Raw genomic sequence first — 25370 nt, forward strand, 5'->3', positions numbered from 1 at the left:
TATATATATATAAATATAAACTTAAGCCGAGACAAGCAATAGAGAAAACACTTTTAATGTAGCAGACCAATGGTTACAATCATAGAATTTTATTAGGGCATAATAGAATAATTCATCACCACTTAACAAGCAAGATCTATGAATTTACTAAGCATACAATAATCAATAGTTCCGATGTCTCTTTTATAAAATTCTGGGATAAAACGACATTCTATTTACTTTATCAATGATTGATTAATACCAAAAACTTTAGAAACAATTATATATTAATAGCACATATGTAAAATTATTCACTTATATTGAAAATTAAACAAAGAATTGTCTAGAATTTATTTATGTTTTGTATGTAATACATAATTCAAATAAAGTAGTGACGTTATGGAATTAAAATTTATGATTTTACGTGAAGTATATATCCTCGAACAAATGAAGTTTTCTAATCTTACTATGATGTAAGTTTAAACCTATCGTGATTTACATCCTTAACAAACATTAATCAGTTCAAGAATGTCATTCGAGTGAAAACATCAAGCTCATGAAGGTCATCAACATACCAAAGAAAAGGATTGTGGCGGCTAAAAGAAATTAGGGTTTGATGTCTAATTGAAGAGGAGGGAAACATTTATAGACAAAAATAGGTTGCACTTCTTAAAAGTTTTAAAATTTGCCTTCAAGATTTGTATTATTTGTCAATTAGACCTTTTAAACTTTTTAATAAATGCATATTAGAACCTTTAATTTTGCATTAAATATCATCTTGATATTTGAATTTTTTTTAATATTTATTCAAATATCTTTGTTGACACACATTTTTGACCCTCCCCGATATAATTAATTATCGAGCTCCTTAAGTTTTCGACAATTTAAAATAATTTACTTTATAAAATTCAAGATATTTTCCAAGTCATTTTAAGATTCTTAAGTTTCCAACCAATTGCCTCAATTTGATAGAAATTACAATTTGTATGATCACTTTTCTCATGTCAATTGACCACATTCATGGCTTTCCTTTCTAAACCCCTTTTAATACAACTCCCCAAACTCCAATTTTTTAAGAGACCCAACAGCAAAACCCATCAATTCCAAATTATCACGGCCAATTACAAAAGCTTCAGCAGCCCGCAAAAAGATACCCATACAACGTATAACAGTTCCAAAATAGCCCACGAAGAAGTCGACCTGACCCGACTCATCCCTCCTCTTCTTCACAAGAAGAAACCGTGAAGCGTACAACAACGGTACACGTCTTAACAGCATCAAAACACAACAACAATAGTGCGCGTGAATAGCAAAAAAAGTCCTAAACGTGCCTCACCACTTCTCACGCCATAAACGACAAGTCACGTGGCGTCAAAATAGACGGAAAGGGGCAGCGACACAGGAAGTACACTTCTTTGTGTTGTCGTCTTCTTCCCTTTCATGGACATCCAGTACGTCTAGTGCTGTACCAGTTGCAATTTGTCTCGCTTTAGCTGCGTTTCAGCCCTTGTAGCAACAAGATCAAGACACGTCAAGCAGCGAGTACGTTCGATCAATCCGGAGCATCAGTCTCAATTCTATCCGTTCAAAATTTGAGGGAATCCCTTGGAATATTCCTTAGTTTTTGATAGAACACCAAATTTTGTGGGCCTAGAATTCAATTTTAATCTTTTTTCCCTCTTTTATGCCCTAATTTTATTCTATGTAAACTTTCTCTTCCCTATTGTTAAAAAAAAGAATTGATCGTTCTTCATTAAGGGAGAGATTTTTTTAGTTGTTAAAAGTTAGAAGAAAAGTGAGAGATTTTTAACTAAGGCAGAGGGGATAGTTCAAGCAGTTAGTAATAAAATATGTATAAAAATACTTACGAGAAAGGGTAAACTAGGGCTTTTCGTTTGGCTGTCCTATTCGTGATTTTGTGGTGGAACTCGCCGTCATTCCCCTGCTCGTTCTTGTCTTCGTCGCTGCTCCAAAGAAGGTAAAATATTTTCTAACCTTTGTTGTTCAATTCCTAGTAGCTTTATGTGTTCCGTTTAGATATTCTTAATCTGTTTAGTCATTACATGTTAGCATTATTTATATTAATGATAAATATTTTCTTTGTTCTTCCTTGAAGTTTTGCTACTATTGTTATTGAAATGCAACAAAGCTCTCCGTTTCATTTCCTTGTTCGCTCCAATAATTTAACTTCGTGTGCTGTTTCGGTTGCTTACATTTGCTTAGATCATGAATTCGTTCATCTAAATCGGATTTGAAATATGTTAATAAATCGACAGACCCAAGCATGGTTGTTTATCTTTAAGTTATTTTAGAGTATTTCTTTGTCCTTATCACCTCATTCTGCATTAGTTCACATGCTTGTTGCTGAATAAGTTTGCATGTATTTTCATTTTTCTTTGTCTTTAAGTATCGACCTCTGCTGGTTTGTTGCTGGTAATGTGTTTGTCTATGTAAAGGTAGAACCTCGACTAGCCTCCTACCGCCTATCGTGATTTTTTTAAGCCCATCTTTTCTGCCTAACATCTTAGTTTTTTTGTTAATGTTTATGTTTTGTCTTCAAGATTACTTTGAGCATGAATTTATTAGTAGTGATATTTCAAGTGCATAGCATGCTGATTTTTCTTTTGTATAATTTCAACTGCTGGTGTTTGGGTTATATGTTATGTAGTCTTTGTACTGGCTACTATGGTAAAAGAATGATATTATGCTTAGTTGATCTCTATCAGCGTGCAAGTGAGATCTAACGGATAATGTGTTAAGCCACATTGTTATTTACTTTGTTACCTATTAGACCTTTTTTTAGCTCGAGTTTACTGAATATGTGGTTATGTCTCTTTCATTATTAAACAGGTAAGTTTTCTAATTCGCTGTTATTGTGTAAATTATTTCCCCTATTGATTTATATTTATGTCTTGTGCTTGATTAATTTAGTTATTAAAACCTCTATATTTCTTGACTTGTATTAAGGTCACAACTGATGATTTCTTTTTCATATCCTCGTCTCCATTAAAGTTTTTCTTGTAAAACATAATGATAGTAATTGAAGTTTCGTGGTTTCTAATTGTTACTTCCCATTAAATATTAATTCTATCTCTTTTATTTTGATACACGTGATGTCAATTCAAGTCCACAGACTACATGAATATACTGTGTATACATTAGTTGTATACACAGTGTAAAAGTAGTGAAAATGGGCCAAAAGGCCATCTATATTTCCAGTTATGCTTATGTTGTAATAGGGCTAGAACTCAGTTTATTTTTCGTTACTATTATTATTATGTTAGTTTTTAGGATAGGTGGAAGGATTGGGTCAAAAGAAAAACTAATATCTTGTTAGCTTAGGACAGGTACAATTAAAATGGTCCGAAGGGCCAAAATGAAAATGGTCTAAATGTCGTTCCAGGAGGACAAATAAATATTTTGGCCCAACTCCCTCTTTTCCTCGTTACTTTACTATGCTTATTTCACTTCGTAGTATGTATCGTTAATTTTGATGTTTAAAAGTTTATATCCATGAGGACGCTCATTTCATTTTTTAACAAATTAACTAAATTGATAGTCTCTAAACGTACTTAAAAGTAACAAATTTGGCAAGTAAAAAACCTTGCTTAGATACTAATGCAACATGTCACATTCAAAGGTTTCCAAATGAATTTGTAAATCAAGATTAAGTTAATGTTATTTTAGCCAAACAAATTATTTGTCGTGTCACCACATGACTGGATATTTTCGGTGTCGTTAAACCCTTCCTAAAATATTAATGATAGCCCCCAAACCCCTTTAAAATGTTTTCAATTCATTCCCGTTTTGATCTATTGAAAATCTATTTTCTTAATTTTTCTTCACAAATTAAGTGGCGGATCCGTAACAAAAATATTTTTCAAAATAAAACAGAATGACGACTCTTCCGGGAATTGAATGGTTCTAACCTTAAAATAAACTTTTTTTGTCTATATGTGTTTAATTATTTATTTTGTTTTATTTGTTAAATTATTAAATTGCCGCATCTCATGGCATCAATTTTGTCAAACGATAAATAGAATGCATTACGACAAAGGCAGTTACGTAGCATACCATGGCTGTCCATTAGAAACATATAAGTCTAATTTTTTGAAGTGATAAACGAAAAGTTGGCTTGCGGTCATCGAAAGTCGTTTGTTAATGTTTACCTTGTTGTTTGTCCGACTCGGGTAACCGTCATTTCCCAAACCAATTCTAAAAAACCTATAGTAGAGAAGATGAAACCATATCCAAATCTAAGTATTAGCCTAAGACAAATTAATGCCCAAGGAATATTAAGTCCATTAGTGAAACAACCAAAATCATGTCTAAGGTCCTTGACCTAATGACATATCATTTTATATGACATTTGAAAGACGGATGTGTGGGAACCTGATCTGAGATGGGAAAGCTTAACCGGGTTCTATTTTTGTCGGTATGGATCTTTTTCCTAAATTTGACATGGTTGTGCAAGCCCCTGTTTTGTTCAAGATTTGGTATAACGACCTTGACAGGGATCAAAAAGAACCCTTAACAAATATGTGGGTGCTCTAACTTAACTACTCAACATGGTTGGTCCCTCAACAAATATGTGGGTGCCTAACTTAACTACTCAACATGGTTGGTTGGCCTGAGCTGATTGATGTCCTCACAGTCTATTGAGATAACGAAAAAATGATACTCGAATTTGGAACCATGGAAATTACCCCGAAAGTTTATGAAATTCTGGACAACATTGACACAGTTCGTACAGGGATGGAAAGGAGAGTGATGAAACAACTTAACATCTTATTCCAGGACAAGCCTTCTGTCGAAGATATTACAAATTGTCTTGGATTAGGAAAGGATTACGGTTAGTCGGCCAAAGATTTTAGTATCTCATTTATGGACCTCTAATTTTTATTCAGGAAAGCATTCTTTTATGCAAACTATAATCAAGAGTTCTGAGTTACTTATAGAAAATGGGCCAAAATTAGACCTTTAGTGTTCATCATCGCGCTATTGGGTACTATGGCTTTTACAAATGGCCCAAGCCTCAGTATCAACACTCGAGTGATAATGCTTGCACACACACTTTTCCATGAACACCTGAATAAAGGAAAAGTGAAGTATTATTCCATTGCTCCCGTCATTCTGTCAGACATGTATTGAGCTTTGGGTAAATGCAAAAAGGGGCATCCTTACTTTCAAGGTTGTATGTTGCTCCTCCATTGGTGGATACTGATCCATTTGGAGAAAGGACATGCGACTCAGAAACTGTATACTCTTGATGAAAATACTCTCAAGGATTTGAATGATTGGCTGTTTTGGGCAAATTTAGGGAACAGAAGGACTAGAGGAAGATGACCTTAAATTTTTCTAATTTAAGAGAAGAAGATATCGAATGGATGTTCGATTGCTTCATCTCGAAGGACGTCATTGTGAGGGGTTGCAGAAAACTCGTGAATCCATTACCAGGTATTCGGAGAATTTGTCATTATATGCACCCTTTAGAGTCGTAATACAATTTTGGAGAAATCAATTCACACCTCTAGAAGGATACTATCGTGTCTACATGTATGACATTGGGGATGATATAGTAGATGACACTTGATGGATGCTAAGAGAGTGGAGAGGGGCCCTATGAATGAAAAAAGACACCATTGCTCCAGATAGGGTTAATGCGGTGTATGATGAAACATATCAAGATTGGTTAAAAAATAATAGACGAGGTATCTCCTTTTCGGTATCAAACAATTATCGCTGTGTGGAAGATAAATAGGCCAAAGTTTTGATCGATATAATAGAGGTAAAACGGGAAGATCAAGAAATGCAAGACAAATTTCTCCAAAATCGATGCGTCATCTAGAATACAACTCAAGTAGTGGAATAATTAATGCACAATTTTGAGGAGCTTGATTAATGGGTCAATGATAAGTTAGTTGGGATGCCATTCGAGGACTGGGAAGAAAAAAGACGCCAGAGCGAGTGTTATCTACTAATGCTACGGTACACATTTAAGCAGTACAAGTGTCACATCCCGAAAACCACGCCCTAGAAAATAGGGGCAATCTCGGATTGCAACCGGCGTACTTGATCTCTCGGAGGTCTTGTACAAGCCCTTACATATCATTCATCGCATAAACATAATGAAAAGTAGTGCGGAATTAAAATTTTTAAAAAAAAATTCATAGTCTTCAAAAACCCTTTCATATAAAGTCATAGGAAATAGTAAGTCTCAATATCATCAAACTTAAGACACGAGAATACTTGGGACATGGCCCTTACTTCAAAATATAAAAATACTTAGTCTATTACAATACCTCAAATGGAAACATAAAAGACATCTATGCCCTCGAATCAAACGAGAACATACTTCGACTTCTCTTGAACGTTACTACGGTCCAAGTCTTGACTTTCGAAGTGCTCATCACCTACCAACAACTATATCGATAGATAAATGCATGGATTAGTACAACCACATGTACTAAGTATGACATAATGCATAAAAATCATGAAAACAAACATTTATTAGATATATGCATCTTTTCATTTAAAAATCATATTATAAAGATAAGAACAACATTTAACAACTTAGAAACACATTAGATAACATTTAAACCAAATATCAAAATTTTAATGTAACTTATAGTGAACCCATTTCATTGTACAGTGAAGTTCTTCACTGTTATTGTGAAGTGCTTTATTTTCCATTTAACAGTTCCTAGTATGTAGTATCCTCACTAAAAGCTATCCTAAGACTCAATTAAGCAACACAAACAGACACCGCCCATACAACCTCCCTAAGCATACCTAAATTACCCTCAAGAACACTTAAAATAAGTCATATACACAATTACAAGACACCAAAGCATAAACACATAAATAATATGACATTCTCCTTCCAAAGGCTATCAAAAGACTTACTTAAATAAATCAAGAAGATAACGTCCATGATTGACCTCTTCAAGACTACCTAAATAATCCTTAAGACTACCTAAGGGTTAGATTATATCCACATAATCAACATTTTCCCTTATAAGAGTCATTCTTAAGACTCATCTAGGTAAGATACGAAGTGACCATTCCTATACCCCCTTCACACCTTAACTAGACAACCCTTAACTACTCTAGATATGTACTTATTCAATTAACATACTTAATAACATAAGTCATTAGCTCATTAGTTCATTGAGATTCATACATCACATAAAAGACATTCAAGTAGTGGTCTTGGACAAGACCTAGGGATTCTAACTAACACTTTCAAAACCTATTGTGAAATGCTTAGATAGCGTCCTATACCACCACCTAAACTTCATAGAACTTCTTCAGTGCTAGTAGGTATTCCACGTGATTAGAATAGGCAATAACCGACATAGACCATCATAGCAAGACATGGAATCCAAAGTTCGATCCTACTCCTATGAGGTTGTTCTACTTGCCAATGGTAGAACTTTGACACATCCCATGTAGGCATATGGTTAAGGAATATGAAGGGAATGCTTTGTAATCTAGTCTCACTCTTTAACAATAACTAATTCCCTTAGCATGCTCACTCAGTGCTAGCCTTCTTTCTTATAGAGTAATTCTCACATAAGGTTAACATAAAAGGGTTCCATGTCTAGTTCATAACCCAATCACATTTACCCTACCAAAGAAAGGTCCACTAGGGCTACCTCTTAATGTCGACAAGAAACTTATTATGACTTTCCTATGGATTAATATGATGCCGTTCCAGACAATTAACCTTAAGTACATCATTCATTTCTTTACTTTGAAGGATACCATTACGGCTTACGACTTCAACATTCATAGCCTTACAACTAGTTAAAGGCTTCGTATAAAAGTCCCTCTTAACTTCATTTAAGGTCATATGCTATTCATACATTCAAGACTAAGAGACTTTATCATCCTAAGTCAATACATCACATATTCACATTCATACATACTTCAAGCAAGGGACACAAGTCAACCAAGACAAGACACCTTATACTCCACTTTAACACATATTACATGTCATTCTAGAAATACATAGGCATAACCATATCTTCTTCAATAATCCTATATGCTATCATATCATCATCAATGTGACCAACGTAGACTCATATAGTCAAGTAGGAATAACATACAACAACCCTAAGACTATAAACACAATAACCATATCCTCTTCAATAATCCTATATGCTATCATATCATCATCAATGTGACTAACGTAGACTAATATAGTCAAGTAGGAATAACATACACAATCCCTAAGACTATGCACACAAAGCCACATATAAAGTCTAACATGATTACCTACATAACATCAATAGAATACATATACTTTCACATTGTGTAACATGTAGATATATATCATCATACTTCACATAATCAACTATACAAATAGTCACATTACTTCAACTAGATTTCCGACAAGGCCATGATCATTACATTATTAAAATAATGTCGACAAGGCCGCATCAATTGCAAAAAATGCACATAACACCACCATAATAAGTGGGCAATACCAATAACAACATAATTGAAGTATAATTAACATCAAAATAAAGGAAAATAAGGAAGCTTACAACCACATTATTCTCAACACCTCAATGCGACGCTAAATCATCCAATTCAATACCATAAGGCCCTTACAAATGACCATGAACAATCATTCAACGTAGAAACTATGATAATCAATCAAACTAGGTAAATTCAATAAAAATTAATCAATATAATACAACCTAGATATCAATTTAACACAATTCTTACATCATTATATAACATATAGGAATCTACACTAGAATTCATAAATATTAAGTCAATATCAAGTAACCTATAACTTAGTCCAAATCTAGGGTTCATCCAATTCATGGGTTAATAGGTAAGTTAGGTTATATTCATCAATTAAATAACAATTATATCATTATTCAATGTTTATTAATCATTAGTGCAAGAACCCATGGTAGAATCATGAAATTCGGACATTTCAACTTGAAAACTTTAGAAAACTTCTTGAGAGTTCGGATCCTTGATGAAAAGTGTTTCAAGGATAAAATTACATACCTAAATGATGATAATTGTTCACTTTGATGAAGAATATCAACAAAATTCAACAATCCAATCTCTTCCTTGACTTTGGACCTTAATGGAGTTTTAAGGAATTTCTAAGGGATTTTGGGTTTTTGATTTGGAAGAATGAAATCTTCTAAGTGTTAAACATTTATATACACATTTAAAATTACCAAAAAAAAAACCCTTTAGTAACCTCCAAACCTATTATTTGAAAGTGGGGTGAATTTACAAGTTCACCCCTCACTTGGTAGTGAACTGCACGCAGGGACATACTAACTAACGATTGGCAGTCGGCGGACCGTTTGTCCACAAACGGACCGTCATGTCCTTCCGTTTGTTGGTTCAAAGATTCAACAATGGTCTCCTCTCTCCCAAGAACAAGTCCCAATCGAAGAGACCCTACCAAAGGGGTGTCGATCGACCCACTGGGCATCGACTGCCTCAGTGGTTTGGGCTGTCTTGGGCAGCCTTGGCACCTATTTCGGGTCCTTCCTCAAGGACCCTTGGTTGGTCTTTGAGGATGTTTTCCCTGAAGTTTCAAACTCAAACATGAATTTGTAGGAGTTTATCACCTCTCACATGAATTTAATCCAAAAGGAACACGTAAAATGCGACAAAACATGCTTAGACACACAAGGTCATTTCAAGCCAAACCTTTGAACATCATGGACGTTCTTGGATGGTTGACCTCCAAACTCTACGAAACTATCCACACTTCCTATATAAGCTATAATAAATCATTTAAATAACTTAATACCTCATGAATCACATATAAACACATAGAACAACATATGAGGCACATAAGTGACTTAGTCATAGAACGTCTTAATCGTCCCATAACGTTTGACTTCCAATGCACCTAATCTCTTAGACACTACCTCAATATCACACTTTAGACCTGTTTATGACCTTATACCATAAAGACCAACATGCTATGCTCTAGTTCTCCTAAGTCATTTTCAAGGTCTTATAACAAGACACAAAGAAACAACGTATAAGCAGGGTCATTAGGGAAGACATAGTGTATGTCGCCCCTGCGCGGGTTTTCCATATGTATTTCTGTCATTTCGGTACACTTTCAAATGACCCCTTCATGGGCCTTTCCTCTTGTTCAATTCAACAAGTACATCTTTAATTGCTTATGTGATATTGTTTATCTTAATGATGATATTTTGGGCCACTCCCTTTCAAAATTTCAAGAAAATCTCTACAATATCAAATAAAACTGGCTACCTCCAAAATTGTCTGAACAAAAGTCCACGAGTCTTGAGTTTCTCAGCCAAAAATAAAATTCTACCATCAAATCGTAAAACATTACTATATCATCTCAGGAAAGGTAAAATTGCATCAATAGAAAAAGGTAAGAATGCCTAGGTGGAACCTACTAGAGAAGAGCTGCAGAGGACAATGCAACGGATTACGTAGGAGAGAAAGGGATTTAGCCACAACTATCTTCAAAGCCACAACTGCAATGCTAAACAAGAATTTAGCAGTTAATATAATGAAAGGGAAGAACATCGAGACAGAGCTAAGTGGGGAGGATTGAGAGCGAAATTGGAGATGCTCAGACAAAATATTTAAGAGTTCGGAAGATGAGAAACATAAATAGATCTAGCCACCGCAAATGAGCTAGCCAACAAAGGATCACTAGATGAGAAATTGGGGACGGAGATGGCGGAATTCTCATCCATGAGGTAAAAACACCGTCTATGCGGAAGAAAAAAAACATTTCAACAAGTACATAATCGCAAAACTTCAGAAGATACGCGGGAAATGCTCTATCTTCAATCAAAAAGCTAATAGTTGTCCCAAAGACACTCACCCTAAAGAAATCGGGGAAGATATCGATGAGGAAATCATCTACATTCCTCTCTTCCTGGGACGTCTGAAAGGAGGAGGCAAATGGATCACTCTCCTGTCTTATGAGTTTACATATAGCGTGGGAGCAAGAGTCATGTCCTTGTCTCTCTTGTACGAGCATCTTAGGGCTTCACACATGTTGAAACATCATGAGGGAATAACTTTGGGGTTTGGGCATGAAAACTCTCAGAAGGTGTGCGCCTTCCACCTAAACCAAAGATTGTTGTAGCTTAAGCAAAAAATCTACAATCTGATCGACACTGGAAAGATCCCGCATATGTTGGGTGAGAACACCGTCCTTACCTATGACTAGTCAGAGCCCAATGTGCTAGTCACTAAGCACACCCAGTTTCATTGTCACTATTTCTAACCGTTCAAGAAGACATTACTGCACATCTATAGTGATTTGGTTTAAAATGGGGTCTTGGCCTCTATTTGAAAGGATAACGGAGCGTCCGATCCCGTTGGGATGGAGATCTAGATTGCCTATCATTATCATGATGCTACAGATCATAGCATCAGGAGGTGCCTCTGTTCTCGCTACGATGTGGAATCCCTTGTCAACATAGGAAAAATTCAAGTCGAATTTCTTCCTCCTGGCTAATGTGGCAGTGAAAAGAAGATTGTCTTGAAGGGAACCACCTTTGTCTCTTAGAAGCTTGAATGTCTTTCTTTCACTTTCCTTGTAACTGTCAGAATTCAATGAATGAAAATAAGTCTTTTCTTTTGTACTCAAACTACGTAGGCACTGAATTCTCCTTGCGAGATACAAAGGCAGCCTTTCAAAGCCCGACCCCAATCTTTCAAATTTTTATTCTCCCCTTCATTCTACATGAAAATATGAAGTCCAGATCAACAAATGTGGAAAGATGCAATAGGAAGACCATAACTCGACGTCCATGAGATTATCTCAAATTAAAACAAGTAAATTCGTACTTGTTCAAAATAGTTTCCCCTTACTGGTTGATTAGCATGTCCTCAAACAAAGAATATTTTGTGTGTTTACATGCTCTCTATTTGATATTTTGCATTATGTATTCTAAACTTAAGCTAACCAATTTAACTTTGTGTTGTTTTTCCCCTACAGGTACTCAAAACTTGTCTGTGTCGATAAACTTTGTGATCATCCCTATTTCACAAGATCTAAAGGCCCTACAGATTCCTTTTCTAGCAAAAGTTCACGTAATGGAAAAACAACAATAGGTAATAACAATGAAGAAATCAAACTTAGTGATGATGTGGTGACTCGATCTGCCATCGCCTATCAAAATGAACTGATCATGCAGATGATGCAACAGAATGCCGATATGAGGGTTGAGATGCAGAGGAGGCAATATCTGCCTCAACCAATTTGTATTGCCAATGTTGCGGCATATGGAAGGGCTCCTCTTTACTTTCCTTCTTGAAACATGGAACAGACTTAATACCCACCTTCCTATCTAATCACCCAGAATCCTCAATATGCCTCCGTCTCCTATCTAACTGAACAACCTCCTAAAAATACCAACCCTCAAATGCCACCTCCCCCTAAAAATGTGAACCCACCAAACCGATCCACCCCAACAAAACAAAAACACATACAACCCCCAAATGTCCATCCATCAAGAAAATTCAACACACTAAGCCCCAAATAATCCCACAAAACCACCAAACCACACAAAAATCTCCAAGTCCTTCCTTCGCTCTACCTCTACATCAAAAAACAACCTTCTGAATTCTCATCATCAATGAGCATGACACTAATGGTACTGAGCTCGATAACTATGAACAGTAGAAAATATAGTGGAGGTTGAAGAAAGAGGAAACAAAGTTTGATATAAAGGAAGAGATTTGGAAGGCAATGAAAGAGATACAGTGTATTTCTGAGGTCACCGACTTAAGTTAAGAGAATTTCTACGTTCACCCAAATTCGACCCCGCCAAGAGGGATTCAAGGTCCAAAAGTTTGATGTTTTTGGACGAACAGGGAACCCCTTAGCGCACCTTAGGGCCTACTGTGACTAGCTCGTGGGAGTTGGGATATACGAAGATGTATTGATGGGACTCTTTGGATGAAGTCTTTGCAGAGAGGATCTAGAGTGGTTTACATCTCATGAAACAAGACAGTGCCTAACTGGAATGCCCTGACTAAGAATTTTATCGAACAATTCTCTTATTACATGGTGATTGTTCCCGATCGTTATTCCTTGGAAGATATGAAATATAAATCCAATGAAAGCTATAGAGAGTTTGCATATATATGGCAAAAGGAGGCAACCAGAGTTCAACCTCCCTTGCCTGAGAAGGAAATCGTTGAAGTATTTGTGTGGGTTCAGTAATATGATAGAATCATGTTTCTTGTTGGAGAAAAGTTTGTTGAAATAGTAAAAGTAGGTGAGACTATCGATGAAGGATTGAAAACCGGGAAGATTGCTCGGGTTGTTCCCTTGCCTTGAACCTCGAGTTTGTTGAAAAAGAAAAGAGAATAGGTGTTCTTTATGTCCTATAAGGGAATGAATACCTAGAGGAGATCCTCATCATACCAAGGTCGTTCTCGACCTTCACATAGCTCATACATACCTTGTTATGCACAAGTTGATTATCAAAACACCCCTCTCCCAAGTTATCAAAATGCCCCTCCTCCCACTTACCAAAATAATCCTAGTTATCAAACTCCATCTCCCATAAACCAAAATTCCTCTCCACCTTACCATACTCCATTTCATCACTACATAAACGTTGCTCCCAACTATGCCATTGTTCAGATGAATAACCAAATGCTTCCCCTAATGTATCGAGCCCCAACTCCAGTTCAAGAAAATAACCCCCCCCCAATTACCAAGCTCAAGCACCAAATTACTAAACTAACCCATATAAAATATATCAGTACCCCTCGTCCTAATGCTCCAAACTATTGTCAGATGCCTCCTCCTTTAAAAGGAAACTATGTTCCCTAACATCCCCGATTTGAGAAGAAACTCGCCATTATTTTCACTCTGCTCATCTAAGACGAATAAGATTGTTCGAGTGACTAACTACAGAACATATATACATCTAGTGGGGCCCAAGCTGGTTGACACTAGTTCAAAGTATTACAAACTTGATCAGAAGTTCGCGTATCACTCAAATATTGTTGGACATGATACAAATAATTGCTCCCAATGTCAATAGTATTCCTTTGCCAAATTATGGGGGTGTCAATATCAATATGATAAAGATATATTATGATTGGTGCATAACTAATGCAATAGTTCCGTTCATTCATGAAGAACTCAAAAAGGTTGTAGCTTCATTGAGCATGAGAGAGAAGAAAGAGTTTGTGATTCTGACACTCGAGAAGGTTGTTACCTTACTCTTGCCCGAACAAAGTTTGTGTTTGAAACTGTTTCTGCTGAACATATTACCAGGTACAGTAGATGTTACACACTAGAAGAGTTGTCTCAATGGGGACAAAATAAAAGAGTGATAAGTGAGGCCAAGTCTGAAGAATTTTGGAGGAAATTGCAGCCAAAATTTTATTTGAATGTGAAGCATCTGGAAATGACTCAGGCTAAGATTTCTGTGTAGCCCTGTTGATGAGTTTCCAGCTACATAGCCAAGACTTAATGAAGGCTTTGTTTGACACGTACGTGCCCGTGGGTACAACAGTGACAATTTATCACTTATAATAAACCAGGTTATTTGGGACACCAAATAAGTTTCTGTGACAAAAAACTTTTCTTTGAAGGGTGGATGCACAACTAAGTAAATGTTAGGTCTTTTGATGGAGTGCAAACAGACACATTAGGGGTAGTAAACTTACGCATTCATATGGGTCCCACAGAGTTCAGCATGGACTCCTAGGTGTTGGACATCAATACTAGTTATAACTTGCTTTAGGGAAGGTCCTTCATCCACATGGGTGGGGTTGTGCCTTCTACCCTTCACCAACTAATGAAATTTGTCTGGAAGGAGCAGGAATTGTGTATTTATTGTAAGGGATGCCATTCCAATGGGTATGCAACGATCGCTAAAGAAGTTTCTCGAGGATGTGATTTCTACACGGTGGAGCTGGTAAATGCCAAAGGTGATAATTTATCTCCACATTCCCTTATACCTTGTGTATACAAAATGATTGCTATTGTGATGCCTGAGATTGGATTCAAGCCACGTTTTGGATTAGGAAAGAATTTCCAGGGAATTGTCGATCCTATCAAAATTCCCATATAAGGAGTAAAGTTTTGTTTGGGGTACGTCCAGTTGATGATGAAATAGAGATGAAGAGAAAAAATGTCGATCAAACATTGGCTTGGACAATTCCTCATGTATATTAATCATTTCCAGTTTGAGAGTATGCCGATGATGATGACCTTGGGGAAGGAGTCTAGGGAATTTTTGAAGATATTAACGTTTTTATGGAATATGAGGTTAAGAGATCCGATATTCACAATGTTGATCTAGCGGACAGATAACAAAACTAGACCTCCACACCACTTTTGATTCCACGAACATCTAGGTAGAAAGGTCATATGTTTATGCTTGTTTTAAAAATTGGTGGTAATGCAGAAGAGCCCCGAGACCCACCCTTTTGCATTTTTTAATTGTTTGAGTTTTCAAATTCCCTGTGATGTTTAAAAAGGCAAACTGTCCCTTTGCCATTGCCAAAGTTTGCACTTGTTTTCTAAATTGAATGAAAGCCTCTTTTGTCGAAGACTTGTTCATTTATTTATTTGTTATATGTACTTTCCTAACTTTGTTTGTTTATGATTTTAGTAATATTAACTTTAAACCTGCAAATGTCATGTCATGTCACGAGCCGAAAAAACAAAAAGAGGCAGGTGATGACAAAGGAAAAGAATATGAACAATAAAATGAGGTACCGGAACATGTAGCTGAAGTGTTTCAGTAGTTTGAGGATCATCATAAGACGAATCTGGAAGAAACTGAGATTTGTGAATCTTGGAGACGAGGAGTACATATAAGAAGTCAAAATCAGTGTCCATCTTATAGAAGCTCAAAGAAAGACCTGATTTTTTTGTTTAGAGAATACATTGATGTATTTGTCTAGGTTTACAACGACATGCTAGGGATGAGTAAAAATGTTGTGTCCCACAAATTTCTGATTAATCCAAGTTTCAGTCTAGTAAAGGACTTTGAAGTTCAAGCCCGAGCTAAGTTTAAATATCAACGAAGAGATTACCAAACAGATCGAGTCGTAAATAATGGAAGCATGCAATATCTGACTTGGTTGGCCTATGCTGTTCTGAGTGCCACGAAATAAGAAAAAATTAGAATTTGTGTTGACTGCAGGGATCTCAACAAAACAAGCCCAAAAGATAATTTTCCATTGCCAGACATTCCTATTCTAATGGACAACTATGCTAACAATGAAATGCAGTCGTTCATCGATTTTTATGCGGGTTATAATCTGATCCTGATGGATGTAGAAGATGCACAGAAGAAAACCTTTAATATGCCTTGGGGTGTACTTCATTATAGGGTGATTCTGTTTGATCTCAAAAGTATTGGTTCTACTTATATGAGGGATATGACAACATCTTTCATGACATGATTTACAAAGTGATTGAGGTATATGTAGATGATGAGATAATCATATCTCACGAAAGTTCATACCACTTGACTCATTTAAGGATGTTTTTCAATGGTCAACATCGATACAACTTGAAGTTAAATCCCTAAATATGTTTTAGGTGTGCAGCTTGCAAGCTGTTGGGATTTATAGTTAGCAGAAGGGGCATTGAGCTTGCCTCTTCAAAGATTAAGGTTATTCAAGAATTACCTCCTCCGAAGACGAAGAAAAAAGTAATGAGTTTTTTGGGAAGGTTGAACTACATTTTTAAGCTCATAACTCAATCAACTGTAGTGTGTCAGCCTACCTTAAGATAATTGATGAAGGATGCTTTGATGAAAAGGACCGAAGAATGTCAGAATGCTTTTAATTCCATCAAGAATTATTTGTCCAATCCACTAGTGTTGGTTCCTCCGCGAGTAGGGAGTCCATTTTGGCTATATTTGTCTATATTGAATAACACAATTAGGTGAATACTTCGTCAACTTAATGAGACATGGAAGAAAGATCGAGTCCGTTATTACTTGATCAAGAAATTCACTTTGTACGAGGCTCGTTATACTCTTTTGGAGAGAATGTGTTGTTCTTTAACTTAGATTGCTTAGAAATTGAGAAAATATTTATGTTCTTATACCACATACCTCATTTCCAGGATGGACGAGTTGCTGTATATTTTTCAAAAGGCAATGCTGATAGGAAAACTTGAAAAATAGTAAATGCTTTTGACTGAATTTGATGTTGTGTATATGACCCAAGAAGGCGATAAAAGTTCAAGCCTTGGCTGATCATCTTGCAGAAAATCTAGTCGACAAAGAATTTGAATTGCTCAAGACATACTTCTGTGATGAAGATGTTAAGATGTATAGTTTGTGGGTGAAGATATTTTTGAAGCCTACCCCTGTTGGAGGGTATTCTATGATCGAGCAGCGAATTAACAATTGAGATGTATTGGAGCGGTCTTAGTATCAAAATTCGGTCAACACTATCCTATAGCAACTAAAATCAAATTTGATTGCACAAAAAATATGGAAGAATACAAAGCTTGTATCCTTTGTTTGGACATGTCCATCGACATGGTTGTTCATGAGATTCTAGCTATTAGAAATTCAGACTTGCTGATTTATCAAGTTTAAAAAGAATGGTCCGCAAAGAACCCAATGATCACTTTTCACATGCAATATATACGGAAGTGTGCAAGAGGTTTCGTAAGATTGAGTTCAGGAATACTCCCAGAGAACAGAATGTGTTGGATGATACTATTCCCACCATCAACACAATGGTTAAACATCCAGATAGTGATTATATTGATCGCCTAGATATAGAGGTAAGGGTGTAAAACTATAAAAAGTAAAGGCATAAGATAGACTCTCACAAGTTGATTTAATGTTGGTTATGCTTTTCTAATACCTAAAATTATTTTTGTTAGTCATCCGAGAAGTTTTAGACCCAAGACATCAAGAAACGTGCATGACATTCTGAATCTAGTCTCAATTGAACTAGTTTACGTCTCTAAGTTCGGTGAAGGTTTTGGAGGGTCAAATGAAATCTACAACTTCTAAAAGGACTTATGATAGGTAGGGTTTAGTATAGAGGGTCTAAACGTCCAATAACGATGTCCCAAGAAACACCTGAAAGGTCCTTTAGAAGGACCCCAACATGGGTGGGCAGGTTGCCAAAGCAGCCTGCTTGAGTGAAGATCCAAAGGGCTGCTGCGCGACTCGCAACCCACACAGACCTTACTGCCTCAAATCACTTTTTAAAAAATAAAAATGGTAATTAGCCTTGCGACGTTGAGCCTCTTCCCAGATTCAGTAAAATCGTATTTCTGGCATTTTGACTTCACAAAAAGACCAATTTCAGTGAGGGGCGTTTTGAGCAATTTAGGGGGTGACTATATATTTATTTAGGATCAATTTTAAGCAATTTTTAAATCACTCCAAACCCAATTCCCAAAACAAAACCAAAAGCACTAATCTCTCTCTACTTTCTCTCAATCTCTCTCTCTCTCTCCAATTCGTCCATTGAAAAAGGAAGAAAACTTGAAGAAGAAGGTCAATTTCTCTAAGATTTAACTTCAATTTCGTGGATTAATCTTATTAAAGGAATGGGTTCTTTACTCTTGAAATTCCTTTGCCCAAGAGTTCCTTTCAATGTTTATTTCTAAATTACCCAATTCCATGGGTTTTCCATATCTAATGGATTTTCATCTAAACTTCAAATTGATGATAAATTGTGATTGACTATGACTAATTAAGTATAAATTGTTGTTTACTTGATGGTAATTCATGCAATTTCATATAGATCATGTCCCTTTTCCAAAATTCCCCAAATTTTGGATCTTAATTATTAATTGATGGTAATTAAAGAATGTATTGATTGTTTGATTGATTTTATCTACTCTAATGCATTTATGGATTAATTAGGGTATTTTGTTGGTGAGATTGGATTAGTTGTTGAACAATTAATTTTGATCCTTCTCCACTAATCCTAGGCTATGAATTGAAGTTAATAGGATGGTGATGACGTAATTGACCTAGTTTGTGTGTCAATCACTATTGATTGATGTTACTACACCTATTATTGGATGTAATTGATTGGTTGATGGTAAGACCATGATGATGGCTTTTTATAGGAGATTTGGTAAGACTTCATGATCCTAACCTTTACTTCAATTATGATGCCTTGTGATTGATGATGTCGTTCAATTGAAGTATGTCTTGTGAATAGCCTAAGTAGGCGTGTATGATGTTGAATTGTAATGTCTCGACTATGTTACAAGAGATTATGCTTAAGATTAAATGATAAAATGTTGGCTATAATTTGCCTATGTGCCTTATTATGATGTGATGATGATGATATGCTAATCTCGCATATGAAGGTTTCCATGAAAGGATATACTCATGCAATTCTTATTGAGCTCTGATGATGTTTATACAAGGGATATACCCTATAACCTACATCAAGCCATGATGATTAATAAAGCTATTAAAGACATTTCAAAAAGGGACTCTAGCATTCCACCAAGTGAACTACAGTTACGAGTGTCCCTTCAATCATAGGGATGGTAGGATCACTAACGTACTCTTGATATTGGAGACTATAATTCATGTAGCATAAAGAGGGTACCAACTATATATCCTATTTCTTGAACTATGTTTCCCCAATAGAACATATACAAAGTAAGGATTTCATCAACATACAACATGATCATAATCTAAGACATATTACCATAGAGTCATGTTAACATTCATATTCAATAGAACATATAACATACAAAACACATACTAATGATACCATTCCCAACATTAAAGTGCAATGGTCATGTGAAGCGCCATAACCCCACACAACCAAGAAGAAAAGAGAACAAGTCCATAAGTAAAGCTTTGAATCATATAACTTGTTGCATAAGTAGTCATCACCTTATAATAAATATAGAACAATAACATGATCATTAATGTAACCACTTCATATAAGAGTAAAAACATGTATCATAAGAATCATGCCTTTCATGTTACCATATTACATAAGAAAAATCTCCTAGGACTTCCCTTAGAGTCAAGTTGTACAATGTCTAGGTAGAGTCTCTTACCCCTACCTATACTAAGTAGACTCTTTAAGTCACCCTACTCAATGTCCATTTACTTGTATTTCATTTTTACATGAGGAAACATAGATCTTAACCGACATAGACAAATTCATATAAACATGGAATCCGGTTTCATAAAACCCCATACCGAAAAAAAGTGGTCGACCGACAAAAGTAGAACCAAACATGACATAACTTTCTAGGTGGATCCACTAGCTAGTATCCTAAAGTGGAAACATAATTAAATAATTAGGATATGTATTAGAGAACCATAGTTCCACATTACATGGCAGCCTCCATCTCATGAGATTCATTGTGAACCTACCTTCCAACATGGGAAGGGACACCTCTCATATCTAGTTCATCGGTGCTTAGCTTAAGTCCCTTTCTTGAATAACCTTGAAGTTGTATTTTATCATAAACTTATCATAGGTCATAGGAGATTAACACATAATACAAATATGATCATAATATCTTTAGGATTAGATGAGAATTTCCTTTCATTGTAACCCTTTGCGTGTGAGCTTAACATGACATAATCATCTTGTGTAAAGTATAAAAGAGAATATCATAACTTGCATTATCTTATTCTTATCATGATCTCATCAGTAACATGATCATATCCCAACATATACACATATAAACATCATATATACTCCCATAACATAGCATCGTGATTTATAGGCTAACATAAACATGGTGCACTAATCACGACTTTAGAAGACTTACCTTTCGCTTCCAAGTTCCTTATTCAAGAATTTACATTCAACTTACAACATTAGTAATCCTAACATAGTTAAATACTCAATAGCATAATAAAGAACAACTCTTCAAATCATATACAAGATTAATGCATAATGTAGTATAGGGGAAAGAGTCATGTAAGAGTTCATTCTATTCTTAGTTCCAATCCCTACATTTACATGTCATCTAGTAGTAGGTATAACCCATTCGAAAAAATCAAATTGATAATAAACATGATTCACACAAAAATCTATCATTACAAGTCTAGTACGCAACAATACATGCATGATTAACCATATAAAACAATTACTTTTCATCGAGTATCATAAATCTAGACGTAGGAAGAAAATCTATTTTGTAGGGTAAAAACCCTAGAGTTGAATTTCTTGAAAACTTATCTTTGAAAGGACCTCTTGTGGAAAGGAACCCAAGAGTGAAAAAACTATATCTTATAGATGAAGAATCCACGCAAATTTGGATTAAAACCTTGAAATCTTCGCCTTCTTCCTTAAGATCATCTTGTTCTTCAATGGGGTTTGGAAAAGAGAGCGTTCTTGAGAGAGACGACAGAAAACTTGTTTGATCTAATTTGGAATGTATAAAAGTGGTAAACAATCTGACCTAATATCCTAATATATTCTTTCGACGAATTATTCAAAAGACCCTCCACTTAAATGGGTCTTTTTATGAAGTTAAATTACCAAAAATATAACTTTAACAATTTTGGAAAGTGGTTGCGCCTCGCGGGGCCAATTCTTATTATTTTTCTTAATTTTTGGGTTGAGGCAGTAAGGTGCGTGTAAGCCTTGCGTCGCGAGTCTTCCCCTAACATCTTAAGGCAGACCACCTCGTGAGGAACGCCCATCACACATATGTTCGTTCAATTTTGAATGTTCGCAGGCGCCAGGCAGCCTGCCCACCCATGTTTGGGTTCTCCCCAAGGACCCTCCGGGTTTTCCTTGGGGTGTCGTTTCCAGACGCTTGGACCCTTTATACTACATAATACCCATTCAAGGTCTCTTTAAAAGTTTTGGACTTTATTTGACACATCGAAACCTTCACCAAATATATGGACGTCATCTAGTTCAACATAGCTAGTTTTCAAACATCAAGGTCATTCTTTTTCGTTTTGTCTCTAACCTTTTCCAAATGAAATTATTACATTAATATAGGTGTTGAAACATCATTTTAAACATTATTTAATAGATTCAGTTCTATTCTAAGTCATGGCATTTCCGGAGTGTTCCACATTTAGAATTATCCAATTAAGAAGAAAAAACAGACTTCTCATAAAGAAACAATGGACATACAGAACGACCCATTGATTAATTGAAAGATCGTAGTTCACTTACATTGTCTAGCAATTAGATTTATTTTAGAAGTAAGTGATAAAAAATTGTCTGATGGAAACGATGGTTATGCAGAACAGTCAGTTGATCAATCAACGGACTAGTCCACGTCCGTTGTTTCAGACTTTGATATTTTTTTGATTGGTTCAATCGATAAACCCAATCGACGGCCCATCGATCAATTCAAGGTCCATAGACAAGGTCTCGTACTGTTGGCCTAGGACCAATTTTAGGCCTTTTACACACGGTCCTATGTTTTGTTTAGACATGATTTGACACACTCAAGTTATAGCATGCTATTTTAACAACTAAAAGATGACTTCATCATTTCTAGGATTTAATTTTCAACAATTTGATTCCAATTTAGTCACAATAAGAAATCCTAAATAAGAAATCAAATAGACAGAGACACCCACTTTTTAGATAGACTAAGTAGACAACACAACCATTTCTATCATACTGAGGGACATACTACACAAGTTTTAGTATGTGATTTTAGTTAATTTAGTCCAACTTTCAAGACCTACATCCGGATTTTTGTAAACAACTATGAACGATAATTCAAAGTTTAAAGGAAATTGAAATACCTTTAGTTTGGAGTGATGTGGTTGTGATGAACTTTTAAGCAGTAACCTACGCGCCCGAACTCAATCACCTGCCGAAAAACAATTTAGAGAAAGGAGAATTTTTGAATGAGCGTTTGGGGGATTGGAAGGGATTTGATTTGAGACTAAAATGGAAGATGGCAGGTTAATGTTTGATGATAATGGAAAGAAATAAACTAAGAAAAATGGTTTTGGTAGTGAATTTTCAAAGAATTTGAAGGTAGGAATGAATATAAACCATTATGTCCATTAATATTCCGGTCGGGTCGGGTCGTTTGTATTTTTGACCGACGGAACCCCATCGACTGGGTGCGTTGATTACTCTCCACGTAGAAAATTTAAGAGACATACATTGGAACCCCGTCGATGGTCCGTCGATGGGGTTCGTACACCTCTGTACCATACTAGTTTCTGTAGATTTTTGTTTGGTCCCTGCACATGTAACACCCATTAGGCCATTCTTTTTGCGTTTTTCTGGACACTTTTGTGACCCGGACTATACACTAATATCTATTCAACACCAGTTCACATGCAGGAATGAAATAAGACAAAAATAAAAAGAAATAAGAAAATATGACTATTCCTACAAAGAAAACAAAACATGTTTTTGCTAGAGAATACACCATGGGTTGTCTCCCAAAAAGAGCTTGATTTAACGTTGCTGCACAATGAAGGCTCCTTGATTACTCAGGTTTTCATCAAGGTGATAAGCGTCAACAACTACATGGACATTCTCCGCATGCCCCATATAAATCTTAATCCTCTGCCCGTTAAATGTGAACTTTGTACCCTCCTTATTCTCAAAGTCAACCGCTCCTGGGGAGAAAACTTAAGTGATGATGAATGGCCCTGTACACTTGGATTTGACTTTGTCCGAAAACAATCCTACCGTAGAGTTAATAAAAGAACCAAATCACCAACCACACTTTTCAACTCGTTGTTCATGATAGTTCTTAATATTCTCTTTACAGATGGCTGAACTTTCATAGCCATGAGGCGAAACTCATCAAGTTCATTCAACCCATTTAGTCGTTTTTTTCGCTTTGGTCCGTTCCATCTTCAATTTCTTCATAGCCCACATGACTTTGTGCTCTAACTCAAACGGCATGTGAAAAGTCTTCCCATGTACAAGTTGTATGTAGATATACCAATGGGAGTATTGTATGCAGTACGGTAGTCCAAAAGAGCATCATCAAGCCACCTTGACCAATCCATTCTATTTGAATTCACAATTTTTGCCAGGATTTGCTTGTTCTCTAGATTTGACTCCTCACCTTGTCCGCTAGTCTGTGGATGGTAAGGAGTAGCCACATTATGGTGAACCCATATTTTTTCAATAGCCCTTTGAATAAACTATTGCAAAAGTGAGAGACACCATCACTAATAATGGCCCTAGGTGTGCCAAATCTAGAGAAGATAATATTTTTTAAGAACGCAATGACACTATTTCATTCATTGTTAGAAAGCGTTATTGCTTCCACCCATTTTGACACATAGTCGACCGCCACAAGTATATACTTCATCCCATGAGAACTCACAGATGGGACCATACAATCAATGCCCTATACATCGAATGACTCAATCACCAGAATATAATTTAATAGGAGTTCCTGCCTCTTCGAAATTCCTCCATCTTGTTTGCACCGATCACATGATTTGGAAAACTCCTGAGCATATTGGTGAATGGTTTAACAATAATAACCACACCGCAAGATCTTATGTGCAATTCAGATATCACTATGATGCTCACCAACAATAGAGGTGCGACATGCCTCCAAAACACTCAACATCTCAGCCTCTGGTACACAACAACAAACAATCCCATCGGAACAACCACGGTAAAAGTAAGGCTCATCCCAAAAAACTTTTTCACATCATGCATGAACTTTGTCCTCTCATGGAAGGACAAGTCCGACTGAACTACATCACTTGCCAAATAGTCCGCAAAATCTGAGAATCATGGGATCGAATCTTGAGAGGCGTCTATTACATGTTCTTCTGGGAATACATCATCCTTTTCAACCTTTTTCTCTTAATTCACGCATAGCTTTATTCTCCAATTTAGACAAGTGATTGGAAATTTGATTCTCAGTCCCCTTTCTATCTTTTACCTCAAAATCAAGCTCTTGCAACAATAGTACCCATCGGATAAACCTGGGCTTTGGATCAATTTTAGCCATCAATTACAGTAAAGCAGAGTGGTTTGTATGCACTATTACCCTTGTCCCAAGCAAATAGGAGCGACGCTTTTTGAATGCAAACATCACCGTCAAAAGATCTTCTTTAGTGACAGTGTAGTTTTTCTCAATTTATTTAGGGCTTTATTGGAATAGTAAATGGGGTGAAGGAATTTTTTTCCCTTCTGTCTCCTAATGAAACAACAAGTACAATTCCACTTACATCATACATCACCTCTAATGGCTCATGTCAATCCGGTGAAATAATAAAGGGCATGTACATTAACTTCTCCTTCAACTCTCGAAATTCTTTAAGAAAGGATTCCTCCAAATAGAACATACAATCCTTCTCGAGTAGTTTGCACAATGAATGTGCAATTTTTAAAAAATCCTCAATAAGCCTCCTATAAAAGCCCGCATGTCCAAGAAAACATCTCACACCTTTTAGAGAGATGGGTGGAGAAAGCCTCTCTATCACTTCCAC

At 36.0% G+C, this 25370-nt stretch overlaps 1 long non-coding RNA gene across 1 annotated transcript; it reads left to right on the plus strand.

Annotated features, from left to right (window-relative positions):
* The first annotated feature begins 1027 nt into the window (after positions 1–1027).
* On the plus strand, positions 1028–13355 carry LOC114077914. Its single transcript, XR_003579289.1, has 2 exons — positions 1028–1957; positions 11966–13355. It is a non-coding gene; the product is annotated as an uncharacterized LOC114077914 (long non-coding RNA).
* The last annotated feature ends 12015 nt before the right edge of the window (positions 13356–25370 follow it).

Source organism: Solanum pennellii, chromosome 7, assembly GCF_001406875.1.
Source record: "Solanum pennellii chromosome 7, SPENNV200".
Lineage (NCBI taxonomy): Eukaryota > Viridiplantae > Streptophyta > Magnoliopsida > Solanales > Solanaceae > Solanum > Solanum pennellii.